Source organism: Artibeus jamaicensis, unplaced genomic scaffold (genome assembly GCF_021234435.1).
Source record: "Artibeus jamaicensis isolate MK-2021 breed Jamaican fruit bat unplaced genomic scaffold, CSHL_Jam_final contig_387, whole genome shotgun sequence".
NCBI lineage: Eukaryota > Metazoa > Chordata > Mammalia > Chiroptera > Phyllostomidae > Artibeus > Artibeus jamaicensis.
Window position 1 is genome coordinate 47,469,075 of NW_026521812.1, and position 17,303 is coordinate 47,486,377.

General features: G+C 37.8%; 1 non-coding gene across 1 annotated transcript; it reads left to right on the top strand.

Moving 5' to 3' along the window:
• The first annotated feature begins 14,311 nt into the window (after positions 1–14,311).
• LOC119050588 (U6 spliceosomal RNA) lies at positions 14,312–14,418 on the top strand. Its single transcript, XR_005082781.2, has one exon. It is a non-coding gene; the product is annotated as a U6 spliceosomal RNA (small nuclear RNA).
• The last annotated feature ends 2,885 nt before the right edge of the window (positions 14,419–17,303 follow it).

Here is a 17,303-nt window from a genome sequence, read left to right on the forward strand (position 1 = left end):
AGTCCCTCACCACATCTTCATCTTATCTCAGTGTCTCATTTTCAGCTTCTCTGCTTTCTCATTCCTCATGCATAGCCATAATAATAATAATAATGTATTGACCTAATTTTCTTATTTTTCCTGTGAAGGGCTGATTAAGTAGCCCAGAATTTTTACATTATTTAAACGGAAATTTTTTGATCCAAATTAATGTGTAATTAGTGAAAGAAAATGCTTCAACTGAGGCATCTACTGGATTTTACAGAAGGGGTAGGGGAAGGGTGTGGGAAGTGAAGCTTCTTCACCTTTTATCAAAGCTCATCCTTGAACAGACCACCAGGGGGCAGAGTATCTCCGAAGTTTAGAGGACGTGGGTGCCCATTGCTGGCAATGTAAACTTCTGGACACCACAAATGGTATAATGCCTCTAGATCCATGAGCCAAGGGAAAGAAGGCTTACCATTTGTTTAAAATAGCCGATTGTTCAAAACTGCAAATTCAGGCAGGAGATCCATAAAGTTTTCTATACATAAAAACTTTATACAAAAACTATATATATAAACTCAATTATTTATTTTTTGTCATCTATAGTTCTGAAGTAAAGCTAAATCTTAGTATTTTAAAACATTCTGTAACCTTTGATTCCTGTGGTACTGGGTAAAGTGAGCGCTTAGAAGACAACATTTATATTCAAAGTAAAGGAAATTATTTTCTTAAATGGATCTTTCAGTACTTTTTTCATCACTGTATTTTTCAAAATTTCATTGGTTTGGGGTTGATATACCCATGGTTCAGAGGTAAAATACTGGTCATTTATCATGCATTTGAAGAGAAGGCTGTTTTTCTGCAGAGAAATAAGGTGCACTTATATGCCAGTTTTTCCCAGAAGGCCGACTTTCAAATCTATGTAATTTTGGCATTTACTTTAAAAGCAGGCATTATATGAATGTGAATATAATCTTATGTATCACAAAAATAAATTTCCACATCAAAAAATGGATCATATAAAATTAGAAAACAGGTGAACTTATACAGCATGGGGCAAAAGTAGGTTTAGAGTTATGAGCACTCGAAACACAGAGTTTGTTCTTGTATTATCATTTGTTAATTATTGTATCATTTTCCATTTGATCAACTCTAAACCTACTTTTGCTACACCCTGTACTGTTGCATTCTTTCATAACTGTTGTTACATCCTAGCATTTTCATTGTCCCCCACTGGGAGTTTTCTGTGTGCCATTTCACACATCTGTCAGTTATATTGAACTTTCAAAGTCAACATCCACATTTTAGGATTACATTAGGATTTTCAATGCTCCCTGAGACAGAACCGGTCCCTGGAGTTGGGCCAACTGACAAAGAAAATGTCTTAACACTAGTCCAAGCGTAGTTTGTAAAAGAAAATGCCCATTTCTTCAGACATATTTGTACATATTTCAAAGGACAGGAGAAATCCCTTTCAGAAGTACTAACTGTATGACAAGACAGTCTTATTTTTTTTGCACTTAAAGTGAACAGATGGTGATACAGAGATCCATTTATGGTAAGTGCTTAAAAGAATCTACACACAGCTTGCTTAAATGATGCATGAGGGCATGAGTCACATCCTCCCTGTCTCTGTGGGAACATTCCACACATCAGCCTTTGACTGGTCATCTGATGCTGGGATAACTACCTTTAGTTACCCCAATATCTCTCACTCTTCAGTGTGGTAAGGGGGCTGCAAAGGTAGGGCAGTGCACAGAGGCTTGACTACTTGGTCCAGGAGCTGTGCCCAGGGGACTTTTGTACACACATCAGTTGCCTCTTCTAAACCCGTCTGCTAATCCAGTTTGTGACCATGTATGTAGAGCTTAGGTTCTCCCCGTCATTCATCAATCCATTCTTATTTCTCTAAATAATCTCAATGGGTTCAGCACTGGGCTGATTTGATTTTGTGGAGAAGCAGTTTTGTCCTGGGATCTTTTCATCCTAGTCTTGCTTGATTGCCGTAAGGTTCTTGAGCCCATTCTCTTGTCTGTTCGCTCTGCAGAAGCTCTCCCACAAAGAGTAGCATGTCGGGTACTTACACAACGGTGGGTTTGGAATCAGCATAAAGGGCCCCTCACATGGACATATTTAAAATGCAATAGCAAGTTTTTGAAGTCAGAAAGAACTGAGTTTAAATCCATGTTTTGTATTCATGAGCAAGTTCCTCTGTAAATGTAATCATACATACCTCTGTGTTTGCAGGTAAAAATTAAAGGAGATAATGCAATTGTTTTCAACCTTGGCTGAACATTTTATTGATCAAGGAAGCTTTAAAAATACTTTTGCTCAGGCCCTGTCTCAGATTAATTTCATTAAATTATCTGCAGTAGGGCCTGATAGTTTTATTTTAAAATTCACCCCAGGTAATTCTTATGTATGGCCAGGGTATGGCCCACTGAGATATGTATATAAAGCTCTTAGAATAATGCTGGGCACACACAGAATCTGTGGGTGTAAAGGAGGTCCCTAAATAAAATGGAAATCCAGCAGATTTGATTTTTAAAATATTTTATTTATTTATTTTAGAGAGAGGGGAAGGGAGGGAGCAAGAGTGGGACAGAAACATCAATGTGTGGCTGCCTCCCATGTGTCCCCCACCAGGGACCTGGCTCACAACCCAGGTATGTTCCTCGACTGGGAATTGAACCAGTGACCCCCAGCTTCACAGGCCTGCACTCAATCCACCGAGCCACACCAGCCAGGGCTAGATTTGATTTTTAACAGCGGCACATCTCAGAACAGGCATAAGGATCACCAGGGGAATTGGTTAAAATGCAGATTCTAATTCAGTAGGTCTAGGGTGAGACTCTGCATTCCCAACTGGCATCTCGGGAGATGCCCATGATGCTGTCCCTTAGACCACATTTTGAGTGATAAAGTTCTACAAGAAAACACAGCTTACCTATAAGGCACCAGACATTTCCTAAGGATAGATGAAAAACAAAACAAAACCAACATAAAACTTGCAAATGAGAAAATGTGCTTTTTAATGTACAATCGTTTGTTTTTTTCTTGAATTGTTTACATGGTATTCATGTGTCAGCTGTAGCAGCAGTTAAATGTTCCCTTACGTGCTTTATCTCAGATGCTTCCTATTTTCAGGCTGCCCTGAAACAAGCAGCTTACCTGTGGATCTGAATCAGTAAAGCATGGCCCCCAGATTTAGTCCTCAGTTTTTACCTCATTTCCAAATAAGATCTTTGTCTTCTGAAAAAAAAAATACATGTACACAGGTGGGCAAAAGTAGGTTTACAGTTGTGAGTGAGTTTATTCTTTCATTATTTATTTATGTATTTTTAAGAATTAAAATTTTTTTATTGATTTATCTTTAGAAGGAAAGGGAAGGAGAGAAGGAGAGAAATATCAATGTATGGTTGCCTCTGGTGGGTCCCCTGCTGGGAACTGGCCTGCAACCCAGGTATATGCCCTGACTGGGAATCCAACTGCAATCTTTTGGTTCACAGGCCCGCGCTCAATCCACTGAGCTACACCAGCCAGAGCCTCATTATTATTTACTAATTATTGTGTTATTTTTCAATATGAACAACTGTAAACTTACCTTTGCCGACTCCTGTATATACTTATTTAAAAACACAAAACAAATGATAAAACAATAAATAAAGCCAAGAAATAATTGCCACCAGATGGCAGTTGGCATGATTTCTTTGGTAAGATATTTCACTTAGCTCACTCAGCTTTCTTCTATCAATATAGATACACACCCACAAACACATTTACACATTGCGTAGATATCTTTTCTAAACACAAGTGACTATTTAATCAAAGACAAAAGGAGAGAGACCATATCCTGGAGCACTGATCCAGCAGCCTTTTGATTTCATGAAGAGCCTCTCCCTATTTTTTTTTAAACTCACCCAAGGACATTTTTTACATTGCTTTTAAAGACAGAGAAAGTGAGAAAGAGAGAGAGAGAGAGACATTGACGTGAGAGAGAAATATTGATGGGTTGCCTCCCATATGCACTGGGACCAGGGATCGAACCCACAACCTAGGAATGTGCCTTGACCAGGAATCAAAACCGAAACCTTCCAGTTATGAGATGATGCTCCAACCAACTGAACCACACCAGCCAGGGCACCCTTACCTGTTTTTTATTCCCAAAATATGTTATGGGTTTTTTGTTTTCAGTGAATGTAATTTAAATTACTTATTAGAAATGTTTGTCGGTTTCTTGGCAACCAGCCATCAGACCGGAGACACCGTTGAGTTTCCTAAGCCTTGGCTGAGAATAAGAATCAAAGGATCTGACCTCGGAAAAGGTCTTATCCTTTAGGTTTTTTAAAAGATTTTTATTTATTTATTTTTAGAGAAAAGAGAAGGAAGGAAGGGAGAGAGAGAAACATCAGTGTGTGGTTGCTTCCCATGTACCACCAACTGTGGATCTGGCCTGCAATGCAGGCATGTGTCTTGACTGAGAATTGAACCAGCAACCCTTTGATTTGCAGGCCAGTGCTCAATCCACTGAGCCACACCAGCCAGGGCCTATCCTTTAGTTTTCTATGACTTATTGAAGTGAAATAAATTGTGTCAGTGTCCAAGTAGGTTTTTATTCTAGGGTACAAAACGTAGCCTGACGTCTTTCATCTCCTCCATGTACAGTCATGATGCTTAGAGTTGGATTTTAGTGAGGACATATCTCAGGAATTTAACTGCGTTGTTTTAATAGGGGCGGAGCCTCAGGAGGGGATAAGCATTACTGAGCACTTCCTCTGAGCCACGTGCTTTGAGCAGGGTCCTGCCACCCTCTGGCCATGGACCTGTATTGTCAGTGCCTGTTCAGGACCTGGTCGCTCAGCAGGAGGTGAGCTTTGATGTCATGTGCCTGAATCATCCTGAAACCTTCCCCCACCCACACCCTCCCTTGAGACATTGTCTTCCACGAAACCAGTCCCTGGTGCAAAAAATGTTGGGAACCGCTGCAAAAAATTGCCCTCCAGCATTAGTCCTTTTAACACTATCAGAAAGTAGGAATTATTGCTTTTTATTATTATTATGTTAGCATCATGATCATGAACAAGGTATTACGACAGTTCCATCCGGTTCTGTGGTTTCGAGATTATGGCAACAGCCCCAGTTGAATAATTTGTATTCAGACTTGGAAAGGAAACCACATTATTAGGTCTGTTTCACTCAGTCTTTGAGAATGTTGTTTCTAAATGCTAATATGGAACATTAAAAAACTTTAGGGGTTTATTTGTAAGTACAGTGTTGTATCTAAGGAACACAGGTTTCCTCCCCAATTCCTGCCGGACCACCATCTTGACCGACCTGGGCACACACTGGGCCCACTGACCTCTTCCAGGCTGTTGGTATGTATCAAAATGTACATTTAAACTACTGGATATGGCCGTATTAAATATAGATGCTTCTGCTATGATGAATAATGCATGTGAGGAGGTAGTTCCCTTTTATGGAAAGTTACTGAGAGATGTGTATGTTAAGAACTTGAGTACTTGGGACATTATGCCTATATTTTACGTGGCGTGAACTTCTGAGTGAACAGGAAATTCAGGCAAGTAACAGGATGTTTTCAAATATTAGGGTTGTTTCTACATAATATAGATAGAATTGTTAAATTCATACTTTTTAATTTTTTTATAATCGTGTATTTTATTAGCACCACCCCTTTGGCAAGAGCTTTACATTATTTTCCTTTCCTTTCTTTACCTACCCCCTCCATCCTAAACACTACCACAAACAAGAAAACCAATAAATCTCCCAAACAGAAACCTACCAGTGATCACAAAACTGACTTAAAAACCAATGCATTTAGAGTAGGTAAAGATTTGCTTTCATTCAGAAGTAAACATGGCAGTCCTGACTTTGCAAGGCTGTAGAATCTCCTCAGTTTTGGATAAAAAACAAACACTCATTGAAGGAAAATCTGCTCAAAATACTTTTTTGCCCTCTATCTTTGATTATTGTCACCCAGTTTTAGTCGATACTAAAAATACGATACAGGAAGTTTAGTAAATTTGGAATTACAGTCAGACCCAGGCTGACCTTGGTTCAAATTCCAGATTTGCCACTTGCCAGTTGTGTGAACTTCGCTCATGGAGCATTACTTTCTTCATCTGTTAACGTGGAGAAAATAGTGCTTAATTACAGATTTGTTCTGAGGAAAGACCCTGTGCGAAAGTGCTCAGCCCACAAAGGGCTCAAGCCTGGTAGGTGATCAGCAGGTGCTGCTTCCTTCTGTTCAGACAGAACAGGCCATGTGTCTGTCCAAAGACCATGGAATTTTGAGTCAGCGCAGAACTGTTTAAAATACTATTTTAAAATTTTGATTATTGAGCACAGGCCTGCGAACCAGACAGTCGCGGTTCGATTCCCAGTCAGGGCACATGCCAGGGTTGCAGGCAGGTTCCCTGTAGGCCAGTTCCCAGCAGGGGACGCACGAAAGGCAACCATACATTGATGTTTCTCTCCCTCTCTCCTTCCCTTCCCCTCTAAAGATAAATAAATAAAATCTTAAAAAAATGTTTGATTAGTATGCAATTTCAACCTCTACAAATGTCAGTTTTCCTGTCTCTAAAATGGGGCTGCAAGATCTACCTTGAGTTGTCAGCCTGCTCTCTATCCATCAGTGGGTTTCTCTGGGGAGCGTTGGGGTCTGGGTGGGACTGAGCAAGCAAGGATAACAAAAAAGAACTCATGGACCAGAAAACAGTTTGGTAATCGAAGTGGGGGAATAATTGGTGATAGAAAAAAGATAATAATAAATAATTGATCTACCTTGAAAATATTTTTAAGAGGGTTACATTATAATAAGTGTTGCCTAGATAACAGTATGCTTGTACTTTATACCATGTGTTCCTGTATGATTTTAAATTTCTTTTAGATACCATAGGCATATTTTTTCATGATCACTGAAGACTCCTTCCTATTAAAGGTGTCTTGCCAATACGTACTTGGAAGGGGGAAGGAAGACTCTGGCAGACACAGGGCAGTCCCGAGTGCTACCTGTGTTTACTAAATAGTTACTTGTCTGTAATGACCCAAACCACTGTCCAGAGGCAATAAAGTACTTTTAAAGGTCACTTAGTCTGCATTTAATTGAGCCTGTTTCATTTCTGACCACTCGTGTTAGCCAGTGGTATTCATAAAGCAGAGATATTCACTATAGCAACTGCTTGGGCTCACACTGTAGGGTGGAGGAACTGGCCAGATTACTTACATTCCACAAAGGAGATAAAAAAGGGAGAGATTATTTATTTGGGTTAAAGGAATACTTCTCTATAAAAATAGAGAATATTTCTCTATAAAAATAGAGGATATTTCTCTATTTTTCTATAAAATCAGTTTGGGAGGTGACCAACCATTTCTCATAGAAATTATTTCAGCGGACTCCACTGAAATTATTTCAGCGGAAATTATAGACCAGAGGACTCCAACTTGGCACTATTGACATTTTGGTCAAAGAGTTCTTTTCTGTGGGGCTGTCTAGTGCATTTTAGGGTGTTTACCGGCAGCCCTGGTCTCTACTCTCTAGATATTAGTAGCAAACACTCTTCCCCATCAGACATGCAAAAATGTATTGGCACATGTCCTTTGATGAGCAAAATTGACTCTGATGAGAACCACTTCGGTGCACAGTCAAATTAGAAATCTTAGCAGAAAGTCTATTCAGAAATCTAACTTATTTCTCTTGCCACCATTTTGATGAGACTATCCAGCAAATTGTCAAACATTCTCTTATATACCATGTAGACATAATCAAAGAACTGTCTTTGCTCTATCTATTGAATACAGAGTTTCTAAGTCTCCAGAAAGAAAAATGTAGCCTTCAGGGAATCTCTGGACACCATGAAATTTTCCATTTTTGAGTCTTTGTGTATTTGCATATTTTCCTTGGACTTGATATTTTATTTCATATGTAGTAAAATATATATATCATAAAATTTATAATTTAGGCCACTTTTTAAATGTAACAGACAAGAGTTTATTAAATTCTTTATGAGGCCTTTGGTCAAAAAAAATGAAGAGTCGTTATAAATAGAGAATACACAGTGTGGGATTATTGAAAACATGCTGAACACCACCTTCCCTTTCTCCATCCTTTAAGTCCCAATTCACTTGCCATCACATCTGAGAAGCTTTTTCTGCTTCTCTAGACCAAGGCATTTGGGTCATGTTTAGGCTGGCAGAGCCTCACACTTTGTAGGAGCTCCTTCAGTAAATGAATATGTGAATAAATGGATGTTTTACTTCATATGATGATGCTCTGTAAAATATTTTTCAACCCCTCAGTTTCCTGGTTTCCTAAGTCTCTTAGTTAAAAGCATACAAGAGACATTTAAAAAATGTGTTACCTCAAAAGACAAACTATCTGTACTTTATAAGGTATTTCAAGGTAAGGACTGAATTATTAAAAAAGACTAAGTGATATTACATACTCAAGGGGAAAAATGTGCTAATACATTGCAGGAAGATTTTTAATAGCAAACATAACATTTGAGGGTCATGGTACATAAGAGCCAAATGCTCAGCACCAAAATGCAAAGTTTTGTACTTTTTAAGTTTTCTACACAACTGAAGTTTTATTGTCACCAAATGGTTTAAATACAAATTCTCATACCTTGGTGTACCATGGAATCACATTTTTCTTCTAGAAATGCCTACTGCACTTCTGCACAGGGTGACGAGGAAAGGTTTTTCTAAAGGGATGAAGTTATATTGAACAAAATGAGTGTGTTTGAAGGAAACAAACACACCTAAGGTGGTCAGGAGGGATGTTGGCAGGCCCTTGCGTGGTCCTCATGCGAGAGCTCAATGCTTGCATGTGGGTAGGCGGTTCATAGGTACAGAGGTAGAGATAGTAAAATCTTATTGGCATGAGACCTCACTCGGGCCCAAAAGATCATGATTTCGATCCTTGTTCTATATAATGAAGCCCTTACATCCTCAGATATGGGAGACAGCCACCCAAAGTGTCTCTACTAATCTGCAAAATAACTCAAGCAATTTTTCAATTAGAATACAAAGGATTTCTGTTAGGCACATCTATGTCAGCAAAGACCAAGCTTCCATATAAGGGTAGGATAATTTTTACAAATCACTTGGGCATTAGTACAACAATAACAACAGATTTTGGTGGCTTGAATAATTAATGTAGATTTTCTGTTTGCAGTGATTGAATTCACTGGATAAGTACACATTTCTCTTCTTTTTTTATTTTCTTCTGCTCCTGGGGACCCAGCATTAAGTCTTTGAACAAATGTTAAATGATGGGAAATTTTTGTTTATTGCGTAATTCAAAAGCGCAGTATTAGAGCTACTCATTAGGTGATTGTAAGATGCAAAGAAAAGGAAAATTACCATATTCTTGTGCTGACTGGTACAAACAATGGAATCAATTAGTGTTGGCAGAAGTACGAAGTTGCCATGAAAGGATCCAACTAAAGATTTTTTAGGGGGAAATATCAGACAAGGAAAAAAAGGGAAAGATTGTGACAGAAGATTACTTTTACCATGACAGGCTTTATCGCTCCAATATCAAGTAATTTCTTGAGGCTGAGTGGGGAAAAGGAGACGCAAGTCAGGGGTAGAAACAGCAAGGACCAGTAAGAACCTCAGTGGGTCCGAAGCAGCAATATTTCTGACCATTTATCATTGACACTACGAAACGAGTGTTGGAGAATTCAATTACCTTGTCATTTCCTTAAGGATTGAGGTCATGAATAATGGAAATAGAAACCAAACTCAAACCTTCTCTGCAAAATCAACTTGCTATCTAAGGATGTGAAGTTTGTGTCATGGCTGGTTCTAATTAAATACAGGATTGCTCCTTTACTTCTTCAGCTTTCTGTCATGTATATTGGTTCTCACTGAAAACATCAGATGAGATTGCTGCCTGGTGTCTCTGGTTTTGAATATAGTTCTGTAAAATCACATTCCACTCACTGCTGCGACGTGTATACTCAGATAAACAATTTTATTTGATAAACAGTTGATTTATTTGGGTACCGGGAGACACTTTTCTTCTTTTGGAATAATGGATATATACAAATCTTAAATCCTCCATTCTGAGACAAATGCCAGCATTTATTCCCCATTTTATGAGGCACTAAGATGACAACTTTATGTGTGTTATCTCGTTGAACCTGCTCAACAACATTTAGGTAGCACTGCGATGCTCATTGAAAGCAGCATCTCCAGCTGTTCCTCCTAGTGCACCCGATGCCCAGGCACAAGAAACGTCCCGGATGCATGTTCGTGTGCCCTTTCCCAGCTCTGTCTATGTGCTGCTCCCTCAGTTGCTATTGCACCCAGAAGGCCTGCTGCCCTCCTGAGATGCACCTCAAACTGTGACTCCTGTGCTGCATCCTCCCAGGCAGAACCCATTACTACTTCCTTTTGCTCTCACGGCAATTTATAGTGGCCTCTAATTCCATTATATTGAAATTATGTTTATATTTTGTATCTTTAAGTGGATTTAACTCTTTTAATGGTGTGGACCATCTGTTAGTTCTTTTTGAGATGACATGGTCTTAGCATTGAGTCTGATCAACAAAAGATAATCAGTAAATGTTCGCTAAATTGTTATGTGACTGTGGCTAACTTCATAACGTTATCAATGTCTTGTAATCTAGGGTTATCCTGAGGAGTGTCAAGTTTTTTTTGGTTGTTTCCATATTTTTTCTGATTATACAAATGCTTATATATTGTGATATCTTTCTGAAAAAGGGCTCTTCCTTGTGCACATGGAGAAATTATATAACAAATCAATAAAAATATGCACTCTGTTTAGTAGATAGTTAGCCTTCACAATGTTCCATTGCCATAAAGATTTGATAAACACTTCTAGATTTAAACTAACATTATCAAAGTGAGACGCTGTGTGATATGCTGGGAAAAAAACATGGAATTTAGAGCTGAGAGACATGGATTTGAGTTCCACACTTTCCCACTGATTAGACTGATTAGCATCCTCCTACCCACAGAAGCACTGTGAGGTTTAAATAGGAGGATTTCTTGTGTCACTCCCCCCACCCCGCCACTCAGATTCTGGATGTGCAGAAGTGAACCAAACTGTCTGATCCCTGTGCTCAGAGAGCTGACATTCCTGAGGACAATAACCAAGTAAATACGAAGCAGGCAATGGTGATGGGCGCTGTGAAGAAACTGTGAACGGGACACAGTGCATGCTCCTTCAGTGAGCAGTGTCAAGGGAGAACTCTCTAACAAAGGGGCATTCGACACCTGAGGGGGTGCGGGTGTGGTCGATGGAGAGAGTGGCTGGGGCTCACAGGTCACTATGAATTACTGCTGTGAATGTCTTGCAACTTGGAAGGCACGTTGGTAATGACAATGGTCTCAATGGAAGCAAAAGGAACAGGCTCCCAGACATGTTTCCACTTCAGAGCACCCTTCCTGCACATCTGCTTGGCAGCACGGGGCTGATTTCATTGAAATTCAAGACATTTGACTTTCCTTAATAATGCCGGGCTGTGGAGTTGCTAACACAATTGTGTATTCCCATGTGTACTTAAAAATATCATTTAATTTAGAGCTTTTTAATTTGCTTTCATAGTTCCTTGAAACCTGTGTCTTTCTCCTGTAAATATTGGCTGAACTGGTCACTGCTTTGTAGATATAATTAAAGAACCAATGAGAAAAGTAAATGTAGAGACAGCTTCTATTAAAATAAACTTTGATAGATAACATTTAGATGCATAGAAAATGGCTCTTTAACTTAGCAGAATATTGCAGTTTTGAATGTGGATAACCTCAGAGCATCTCTAATATTTTATTGGCCCAAGTCACCATCTTTCTCTTTTCTCCGTTCTAGCAGATAAATAAAAATGCAGATTTTCCATTATAGCAGCACCGCACACATTGACATTTATTGATTTTCATTAGTATCTGAGGTAGCTGGAATTATACTTTTGTATGCGGCATTAAATTGTGGTTAAATGTTGCCTGTGCATTTCTGTATTGAGGCCCCTCATTTGCTCTTGATTATCTTCAAGAAGTCTTTTGAGTTTTGGCATGTGCATTTTTCTTGTTCTCAGTTTTTTTTTTGGTTATTTTTTTTTGAGGGGAGGGGAAATGTACAAATAGCACCACACTTCTCTTTCTCAAGAAGCACAAAGAACAGAAAGGCACATTTTTATTCCAATGTGTAGAGGTTATTTAAAGGATCCCTTTAGGGTTTATTTTTCCTAAAGTCCAAAAGAACAATGCTTTGCATTTGCTGAAACCCCAGGACTGCAGATTTAAAACTGACAGGTTCACGTTGGCCTCTGGGTAAAATTGGTGTGAGCAAATGCAGTGTTTTATGAGCACCATTTTCAAGTCGATCACTTACCAATTGTCAAATTTCCTTAAATTCACAGAAAATAAGAGATATAACAATGATGATGTAAAATTTTTTTAAGGTAGCCCTAATTAAATTTGAATAGCAGCCTTAAATCCAAGGTTATGTCATTTTACTTTGTTTGGTGTTAAATATCTATTTATGAATGATAGAGATAATGCATGGTCATTATATGTGCAGAGTAATAATGATTTAATTTTTAAAATGAAAAAATAGGTTACAATGGTTCAAAATGTTTTTTAATGGTATTTTTCCTACACCTGTCTCCCACGTGCCGCAGTTCCCTGCTGACACACAGTCAGGTAACCACGGTTATTAATGTCCCCTCGGAGTTCCTTTGTGCAGGCATAATGCTGCGCACATAAGCAATACTGAATGTAGATGTTATTTTCTCTGCCTCCCCATCTCCCACACAACAATACTGTGTTGCACACATAGTGTTATCCAGTTTTTAAAAGCTTTATTTGGAAAGAACTATAAATGCACAGAAAAGGGAAAAATGGTATAGGGAGGTCCCTATCCCCCACCCCATTTTCCTGTGGGTAACATGCCACATGGCACACAGCACTGTGCCCAATCCAGCACACTCACTGGGTGCAGTCCATAGAGCATGTTCACATTTAAACCACTTCTACATGTGCTTGTATAAAATTAGTGAAATTGGAGAACCACTGATCTGTTCTCCATCTCAAACATTTTATTTCAAAAATGTTATATATATGAAATTTTATAGTCTGTACCTTTTGAGATTGGCTTTTTCACTCAGCATATTCCGCTTGAGATCCATCCAAGCTGCTACATGGATCAATAGTTAGTTCCTTTCCCTTGCTGCGTAGTACTGCACAGTAAGTATGTATCATCCTTTGTTTAACCATTTACCTATTGAAGGACATTTGAGTTGCTTTCAAGTTTTGGCTCTTGCAAATAAAACTGTTAAAAATATTTGTGTACAGAGCCTAGTCCTAAGATAAGTTTTCATTTCTCTGGATAATACCTGAGAGTAAAATTGCTAGGTGATAGGGAGTGTGCATGTTTAGGTTTATGGGAAACTGCCAAACTATTTTCTAGAATGAATGTATTATTTTACTTCCCCAATGCATGAGTGCTAGCATTTGGTGTTACCCCTCTATCTGTTAGTTATTCTGATAGTTGCATAGTAACATCTCACTGTGGATTCAATTTGAATTTCCCTAATGGCTAGTGATGTAAGCATGTGGTTATTGGCTATTTGAATGTTACCTCTGGTGATATATCTTTTTATGTCTTTGCTCATTTAATAATTGGATTCTTGATTTTGTGGGTTTTACTGTTGAATATTAAGAATTCCTTACATATTCTAAATATAAGGTATTTGTATGATATGCAGAGTACAAATATTTTCTCCTGTTGCTGGTCTTGGTATGAATTTCATATACATTTTCACAGAGCGAAAGTTTTTAATTTTGATGAGATCTAATTTGCCATTTTTTTCTTTTTTGGTTTGTGTTTTTGGTGTCAAGTCTAAACACTTTTTTATTTGTAGGTCCTGAATATTTTCTTTCATTATTTTCTCCTGAAAGTGTTAGTTTTGTGTGTTATATTTAAATCTATGATCCAATTTGAGTTAATTTTTGATTAAAGTGTGAGCTTCATGTTGAAGTTCAGTTTTTTGGTTTTGTGGGGGGTTTTTCTTGCCTGTGGATGTCCAGTTGCTCAAGCACCATTTGTTGAAAGACAATCCTTCCTCTATTGAATCACTTGCATCCCTTTATCAAAAATCACTTGGCTATTAATGGTATGGGGTGGTTTCTGGGTTTCTTATTTTGTTCTTTGATATGTGTTGATCTCTCTGCCAATACTGCTGCTTGTATGCTTAGCTTTATAGTACTCTAACTTTATAGTAAACCTTAACTTTGAGTATAGTAATTCTTTACATTTATTTTCCTCTATCAAAATTGTATTGCTATTCAAAATAGCAAAATAGTGCTCGCTTCGTCAGCACATACACTGAAATTGGAACAATACAGAGAAGATTAGCATGGCCCCTGTGCAGGGATGACACACAAATTTGTGGACTGTTCCTATTTTTAGACAAAAAAGAGCTAAAAGAGTATATCTCCACCAAACCAGCATTGCAAGAGATGCTAAAGGGACTGCTTTAAGAAGATGAAGAAAAAGAGAGAGATAGAGGAACACAGATACAAAGAAAAAAATGGCAATGAATAAGTACCTACCGATGATAACCTTACATGTGAATGGATTAAATTGTCTAATCAAAAGACATAGGGTAGCTGAGTGGATAGGAAAACATGACCTGCATATATGCTGCCTACGAGAGACCCACCTCAGGACAAAAGATCTTACAGACTGAAAGTGAAAGAAGGGAAAAAAATTCCAAGTAACTGACATGAAAAAAAAGCTGGGGTAGCAATACTTATATCAAACAAAATAAAATTCAAAACAGCCCTGGCTGGTATAGCTCAGTGGATTGAGTGCAGGTCTGTGAACCAGAGGATCATGGTTTAATGCCCAGTCAGGGCACATGCTTGGGTTGCAAGCCAGTTCCCTGCAGGCCAGTTCCCAGCAGGGGATGCACTAGAGGCAACCATGCATTAATGTTTCTCTCCCTCTCTCCTTCCCTTCCCCTCTAAAGATAAATAAATAAATAAATAAATAAATAAATATTTTTTTTAAAAAATTCAAAACAAAGGCCATAAAAAGATACAAGGAAGGACACTATATAATACTTAAGGTAGTAATCCATTAGAAAGATATACGACTTGTAAACATGTATACACTCAATATAGGAGCACCCAAATATATAAGGAAAAATTTGGAGGACATCAAGAAAGATATTGACAGCAACATATTCATCATAGGGGAATTTAACACCCCATTGTCAACAGTGGGTAAATGTTCCAAGCAAAGTATCAAAAAGGATATTATGGCATTGAACAGCACTGTAGATCAAATGAACTTAATTGATATATACAGAACCTTTCATCCCAAACAAGCAGAATATACATTCTTTTCAAATGCACATGGAATATTTTTGAAGATAGACCACATGGTAGGACACAAAACAAGTCTCAGCAAATTCAGAAAAATTGAAATCATATCAAGCATGAGTTAAGATCACAATGGCTTAAACCTAGAAACCAACCTCAAGGGAAAAACTCAAAAACATTCAAACTCATGGAAACTGAATAATATGTTATTAAATAATGAATGGGAACAACTGTAACAGCATAATCAATAAAAAATAAATTAAAAAAAGAAATAAAAAAGATTCTGGAAGCAAATGAAAATGAACACAAAACAGTCCAAAACATATGCAACACAGTGAAGGCAGTCCCGAGAGGGAAGTTCATAGCAATACAGACTTACCTAAAGAAGATAGAAAAATCTCAAATAAACAACCTAACCCTACTCTAAAAAAAGTAGAGGAACAACAACAAACAAAGCTCAGAGTGAGTAGAAGGAAAGAAAAAAAATCAAGATCAAGGCAGAATTAAATGACATAGAGACTAAAAAAAAAACAATTCGAAGGATTACTAACTAGGAGCTGGTACCTTGAAAAGATAAATAAAATGGACAAGCCTTTAACAAGACTCATCAAGAAAAAAAAAAGAGAGAACCAAAATAAATAAAATTCAAAATGAAAAAGAAGTTACCACAGAAATACAAAAGATTGTAAGAAATTACTACAAACTGTATGCCAAGAAATTGGAAAACATGGGCAAAATGTACAAATCTCTAAAAATATATAATCTTATAAAACTGGATCAAGAAGAAGCAGAAAAACTGAATAGTCCAATAACAGCTAGTTAAATTGAAGCAGTAATCAAAGAACTTCAGCACACAAAAACCCTGGACCAGATGGTTTCACAGGAGAATTATACCAAACATTTAAAGAAGAACTAACTCCTATATTTCTCAAACTATTCCAATAAATTCAAGAAGAAGGGAGCACTCCCAAACTGTTTTTATGAGGCCAGTATTTTCCTAGTTCCAAAACCAGGTAAAGACACACAAGGAAAGAAAATTATAGTCCAATATCTCTGATGAACATAGATGCTAAAATCCTAAATAAAATATTGGCAATCTGGATCCAGCAGAACATTAAAAAGAAAATGCACAATGAATATGTGAGATTCATCCCAGAAATGTAAGGAAGGTACAATGTTCACAAATCAATAAACATAATACACCACATAAACAAAATGAACAAATCAACAAAAAATATTCAATCAACAAACAATAAGTGCTGGCAAGGTGGTGGAGAAAGGGGGACCATAGCTCACTATTGGTGGGAATGAAGTTCAGTGCAGCCACTGTGGAAAACAGTATGGAATTTCCTCAAGAAGTTAAAAATGGAACTGCTTTTTTGACCCAGCAATTCAACTGCTGGGATTATACCCTAAGACTGCCAAAACACCAATTCAAAAGAACCTATGAATCCTTGTGTTTATAGCAGTGTTATTTACAATAACCAAGTCTGAAAACATCCTGAGTACTCATTAGTAAATAAGTGGATCAAAAAACTGTGGTACATTTATATAATGGAATACTATGCACCAGAAAGAAGGAACTCCTAACTTTCATGACAGCATGGATGAACTGGAGAATATTATGCTAATTGAAATAAGCCTGTTGGTGAAAGATGAATACCATGTGATTTCACCTATAAGAGGAACCTAATGAACAAAATAAACTAATGAGCAAAATGGAACCAGAAGCATGGAGACACGGAACATACTGACAGTGAACAGAGGGGAGGGAGAGGGGGATACAGGTGGAAATAAGGGGAAGGGACTGGTCAAAGGACATGTATGAGCAACCCATGGACATGGACAACAGGGTGGGTGTTGACTATGGGAGTGAGGTTGAGGTTAGGCTGAGCCGGGGGGAGCAACAGGGAAAAATTGAGACAACTGTAATAGAACAATAATAAAATAATTAAAAAAAGCAAAAT